Source organism: Anabrus simplex, chromosome 1, assembly GCF_040414725.1.
Source record: "Anabrus simplex isolate iqAnaSimp1 chromosome 1, ASM4041472v1, whole genome shotgun sequence".
NCBI classification, from domain to species: domain Eukaryota; kingdom Metazoa; phylum Arthropoda; class Insecta; order Orthoptera; family Tettigoniidae; genus Anabrus; species Anabrus simplex.
The window spans coordinates 736,383,264-736,389,778 of NC_090265.1; the positions used below are offsets into that span (position 1 = coordinate 736,383,264).

The window sequence follows — 6,515 nt, forward strand, 5'->3', positions numbered from 1 at the left end:
ATTACATAGTAGTCCAGCACCCGAGGAAAATAGTGAATAAAATCTGGTACCAAGACCGGCAAAAAGTAGAGGTTTCAGTTGTCGATGTAATGGTTAAGAGCGATTAAGAGATATAGGCCTATCGGATGCTCATATTGATTCAAGTCAATGTTCAGGTGTTACCACCGCTTATAACCGTTTCTAAACATAATAATCTCTGTAATTATATACGCTGGAGAGAGGACAACAACAAAAATAAATTACCTTAGGAACAATTTTTATTCTGGAGTTATTTTAAATGCCACCAAATTAATGTTTTATGCATTGCTATTTTCAGAGTAAAAATACATTCCAAAAATATTGTTTTTCTTCAGACTGGAGTTTAGCAGTTATAATTTGAAAATATTAGGTGCCGATAAATTTCTTTCCGGCACCATGACATCCGAGCACCTGGGATTTCTCCAGCCCTGCCATAAGATAAAATGTTTTGGTTATTTTTTAAATGTATTGAAGTTGTTGAACCTCTCAAGTCAGCCTGCTCAATTCTCTTCTGATAAAGTGTCCTTTTTGCTTACAGTTAAAATGAAAGATGACGCAGCAGACTTATCAGCAACTGCAGAAGCAAGACAAGAGCCTCCAGTACCGGTCGAGCCTCAAGATGTTCCTAAAGAGGTCGCGAAGGTTCCTGTGGCAAAGGCGGAGTCGAAGGAGCTAGTGGCGCCAGCCAAGTCTAAGAGCGCAGCACCGGACCAACAGGTTCCGGATCCAGAGAACAAGGAGGAGGTAAAGCTTGTGGACCAAGACGCCATTCGCAAAGAGGATGTGGAGTTGGCCAAAGCAGAGAAGAGGGCAGAGAATGACGCCGAGAAGTAAGACGCTGAAATTCTGTGTAAACTCGAGGAGCACGAAGAGCAACAAATAAAATTGCTTCAAGAGCTGAAACAGATCCTTCAAGCGCTGCATGAGCACAAGAAGGAGATAGATAGGACTAAGAAACTCACAGTAGAACAAGTTAACAAAGTCGTCGGCGGCGATGGTGCAAAGAATGTCGGTGTTCCTGAACAAGTAGTCCTGGCCAAGGATAGTCAGCAGAAAATAGTTGTCCCAGAGAAAGCTAATGTTCCAGCCATGAACAATCCAAATATTGACCAGAAAAAAGTTGTTACCCCAGATAAGATTAAACTTCCTGTACAGAGATTCCCAGTCAAAGACAAACCCAGTATCTTACAAAATGAAGTTACCCCAGGAAAACCTAAAATTCCAGAGCAGAGTTTGCCAGCTGAAAGCAATCCAAATAATTTACAAAGTGGTGTTATCCAAAGAAAACCTAAAAATCCAGAACAGAGATTTCCCAGCCAAAGACAATCTAAATATGTCACAAAACAAAGTTGTCCCAGATAAAGTTAAAATACCAGAACAGAGATTCCCAGTCAAGAACATTCCAAGTATCATTCAACAGCAGAAAGCTCATATTGCTGAACAAGATGGCTTTGTCAAAGAAGGTGGGAATATTGCGCGGCAGAAAGTTATCCCGGAGAAAATCCACTTTCCAGTGCAGGAGAGAAAGGTTCAGAAGGACGCTCTTCTGAATGTTGCTGGGAATGCAGTGGGGAACATGGAGGCAAATGGTCTTGAAACAAATCTTGTGGACAGTGAGAGAGCTTATCACAAGCAGGACATGCCTTAACTCGCCAAGGTGAAGGAGGGGAAACCAGGTGAGCAGTCTAATGCGACATTACATTTGTCCCTACAGCTAAGACTACTAATCATATTTCCTTATTCAGTTTGATCTCTGTATTCATGTAACATAAAAACTTTCCACTCTGACTGGCTCCATCAAATCAAAAGACGTGCATCTGGCGAGCCGAACTTGTCCTCGGACACTCCCGGCACTAAAAGCCATACACCATTTCATTTTTTCCTCTCTGCCAAACACACAACAATTTCAATATAAATTATATACTATAAACAAACCTGTAAAAATACGCACTATTATACAAAGAATGATATGTTTCGTTCTACAAGAACATCCTCAGATTCTATCAAATATATATATATATATGTACAATATTGTTTACGTTGCTTAAACTTGTCAATGATAGAGAGTTAGGTGATAATATGGACAAGTAATAACAGATAATGAATTTACAAGTATTAACACATTTGCTAGACTGCTGATGCAAAGTCCATTGTCACCAAACACTATTTCAGGACTGTGGTCATGGAGAGGCAAATGGAAAGTTTTGGGCAAAGCATACTGTTGGCTGAGAGGGGTGGGGAAGCAGGGGAGTAACAAGTGGAACATTGTGGGTTCTTCCTATTGGATGTTATAATCTAGCATACTGTACTCTGGAGTCAGGAGACGGAAATATGGGTGGAGCAAGTGCAGCATTCTGGAACCTCCCTTCATCACTGGAAGGGAAGAGAAGGTTATTATGTATTTTATGTAATATGGATGAATGCAAGTTAATGATTTTATGTAAATAAAGTATGGAATTGAAATAGAGAGTATCTGTTAGATGTTAATATTAAGATAAACCATACTCTAAAGGCTGTTAAGCGCTAATTTCAAGAGTAAGTGTTGTCCAGATGTTATGTAGGTAGAGCGAAGAGGGGGCAATTTTTAAAGTATGTATGGTCATTGAGGTTGGTTACGTCAGCTTTTTTGTGATGTAAATTTTGATTGCTTCCTTTATATTCAAAGATTCAAGTATGGCTTCGTTATTAACAAACTTTGTATTCATCATCATTTAGCATACTTTCGTGCCATTGGGAGGGTGTATATTGCCCCTTATTTCCTGGGTATTCTCAGCTGGTGAACAAGAGTCCCAGAGGTGGATCGTTTGTTAACTGGCGTCACTAATTTTTAAGGGCAGTTAATAGGACAAGGACTGACGACAATGGAAAAACAAACAATTTAAAAATAAAGTTTGACATTTATTGCTAATAGCACTCCTTTAAACAATAATTAAACAAAATTTTACAAACCAATCTTGAAGTCATTATGCATTTTCTTCTCAAAAGACAGTTTTATACAGTTCTGACTCTCTGGTCCTTCCACGTTGAAACCCGAATTACACTGAAATGTAAATAAAATTCAAAATTAGCCTCCATCTGGCTTGAGGAAAACAAAATTGTTGAGGGCAAACCTCATCTTAACTTCTTTGAACCGTTAACTTAATAGAAACTGGCTGTTGCGATAGCATATTTTCAACTCAGGAAAATAGAACATTTTTCTCAGTGTAAAAATCTTTGAATGATAATAGCGTTGTTAAAATCTCACAAAATAATGCTGAAATATTTACATCATAGTTTCATTTTAATTATGGATAGATTCCACTGATATTGAAAAAGTTCCTAACAAAAAATTCTCGAGAATACTTTAATTAATGTAATTTCAGACAATTATGTTGATTTAAAACTTCACAAGCGTAATTATGACCTAAAAAAAGCATTCTTTCCATGAAAATCCTGCAAAATGTGATTGAAATTAATTTGTGACATTTATAAATTAAAGTTACACAACACTATGGAAAATTTTACAATGTTTAAAAAAGAATTATAAACTTTGTTTATGCGAGGTTGAAATAGATCGGGCCTATTCTTTTTTAAATAGCACATCAATGTAGAACTTTACTTAAATCTATACTAATATTATAAAGAAGAAAAATTTGTTTGTTTGTAACGAATAGACTCAAATACTTCTGAACTGATTTAAAAAATTACTTCACCTATAGAAAGCTACATTGTGAGTGAGTAACATGGGCTGTATTTTATTTTCAAAACAATTCGTGGTGGGGCCATGGGGAGGGGGGGGGGAGATATACAAATAATAGGCTAATTTAGGCAAAATATCAAATTTTTCGTATAAGAACGAAACAAAACTCAATTTAATCCTCTTGGCGCAAAGAACAAAACTCGGTTAGCCCTATGGGCCCTAAAACCAACCGTTCTGGAAATATTGGCACCACTCTACCCCTGCTCTAGAAATCGGATAAAGTAATGAACTGGCATAACCATGGCAACATCAGCTCCAGGATTCTACAGCAGCGAAATTATCTACAACTAGCAAATGTAACCGTGCTTTGCTACGGTACTCTACATTGTATACGGATATCGAAGTAAATTACTGCACATGAAGTGAATAAGATTTTTAAATTGGGTGTGTCTTGGCTTTATCCGAGAAACAGCATTGTGAAATCCACAGATGTTGTTTCCAATGAAAGTGTGATTTGCGGGATTGTGTTGATAATGGCAAGTCCACTTGTCTACTGCAATTCACAAAGAAGTTGGTAATATTCATTTAACGCCAGGCCCCATTGCCTAGTGCAAGGCCAAAATCGATTTGGAGAGGTTTCATTACAATGGCAGATCCCATTTCCTACTTTCAGATAGATTACAGTTGAGGAACTTTTAATATATTTGCAAGGACCTTCCTTACTGCCAGTCAAAAGTGAGTTGTGTTCTTATGATTATAATGGCAGACGCATTTCTCTAATTCCAGTCAGCTTACTGCCAGTCACACCGATTTGGTGAGTTTCCATTATAATAGCAGGTCACTATGCCTAACGTCAGTCACATTTTACACGGGTAAATTTGCTTATAATGGAGGACAATCTTGCCTACTGATAAAAAGGATTGGGTAAAAGAGTTTTGAAAAAATTCACGCTCCCTTGTCTTCTGCTAGTCGAACTGAGAAGCGATTTATGCATTAAAATAGTGCACAGGACATGGAGGATGACCCCATTCTTACTGCCTGTCAAAAGCGATGTGGGGAGGAGTGAATACAATAGCAGACGCCCTCGTTCTGACAGTCACTAATGATTTGCAATTTAATAACAATGGCAGACAAACCCTTTCTAGATCGCTACAAATCGACGTCAATGAAAGAATATAGTCGTCATACGGAAGTATATGGATGTTTACCTTCATTTACAGAATAACTGCTGCTAAACAGTACACCAAATCGAAAAGGGGATTGTACGATAAGACGCACTTTCTGGCCACATTTAGCGATATAAATAGGTGGTCCTATGATATGCTATAATTTCACCAAATTTCAATTTTCTACCTCATCTGGCAGGTGTCATTTTGGATAAATTATACGGCTGCGTTCTTATGCTGAGCCCAAAATTCGAGGCCCCCAGAGTGCCCCCTTGAAGGAATTTTGAGAATTTTCGATTTTTCTAGGGATCCTGGGGTCATCAGCTTCTCCCGTACCAAGTTTTAAATTTCTGAGATTTCTGGAAGTGCCTCATTAATTCACGTCTTTTTTCATTTTTGAATATTTATATATACATCGCTCCAGACCGACTTGCTTTTATATATATATATAGATAAATCACAAAAACTTAACATGTTACAGGCATGAAAATTGATAATTGGAATCCCCTTTAAAAATAAAAGAACACAAATATTCGTTTTCAGAAAATCCACTTAAGGGGGGGAGGGGGTGAGAGAAAGTGAGGAAGGAATTGAATTATTTATATGAGGATACATATATCTCAAGAAATGAAGATTGGTACTTGGAATCTCCTTTAAAAATGAACACACTCTTTTTGGAAAATCCACTTAAGGGGGTGAAAAGAATAAAAAGCGGGTGAATTTTTAAAAATGAGTATATTCTTCTTCTATTGCTTTACCCACACTTGTGAGGTTGCGGGTGCGAACTCTGTCGCACATGTGGATTAAACCCAGTTTTACGGCTGGATGCCCTTCCTGATGGCAACCGTATGTGTAGGGATGTAATCTATACTTCTATACTAATATTATAAAGAGGAAAAATTTGTATATTTGTTTGTAACAGATAGACTCAAGCACTGCTGAACCGATTTTAATAATTACTTCACCTATAGAAAGCTACATTGTCAGTGAGTAACATGGGCTGTATTTTATTTTCAAAACAATTCGAGGGGGGCGACGGGGGGAGATATAAAAATATTAAAATAATAGGCTAATACAGACAAAATCGAATTTGTTATACAAGGACGAGACAAAGCTCATTTTAAGCCCCTTGACGCAAAGAACAAAACTTGGAAAACCATGTTTTAAGGCCCTAAAACCAAATGTTATGGAGATATTTGAACCACACTACCCCTGCTCTAGGAATCAGATAAAGAAACGAACGGCCGTTTGCAATGTCAGCTCCAAGATTCAACAGCAGCGAGATTATCCATGTACGTTTGGGCATAGCTGCCAACCAAAATTGATACACATATGACTTACTATCTGGAAAAAATAAACTGTTGTGTAAAATGCTCATAACAATCCTTTGGGCGGGGATGGAAAGGGAGTGAAGTATAAAAGCAATAGCCCCGGAGATCTCCGTAGTACAGTGACCAGCGGTTGCCGACCAGCCTCCATTTTTACGTACTGGCTTAGGTTTCAGAATTTTGTGGAGTCGGTTACCTATAATCTAAACTATTTTCTATCAAATAATGGAGTAGTAGGATCACTAATGTTATTAGTGCCGATATTTTGGTCCACTTTTACAATCATTATAACCATGAAAACAACCTATATACTGTACACAGTTG

At 37.7% G+C, this 6,515-nt stretch overlaps 1 long non-coding RNA gene across 1 annotated transcript in view; it reads left to right on the plus strand.

Moving 5' to 3' along the window:
* LOC137496970 (uncharacterized) overlaps positions 1 to 2,345 on the plus strand; it is a 45,569-nt gene extending 43,224 nt beyond the window's left edge. Inside the window, exon 3 of the long non-coding RNA XR_011017551.1 lies at positions 557 to 2,345. This is a non-coding gene — a long non-coding RNA (uncharacterized lncRNA). The remainder of the gene's footprint in view (positions 1 to 556) is intronic.
* The last annotated feature ends 4,170 nt before the right edge of the window (positions 2,346 to 6,515 follow it).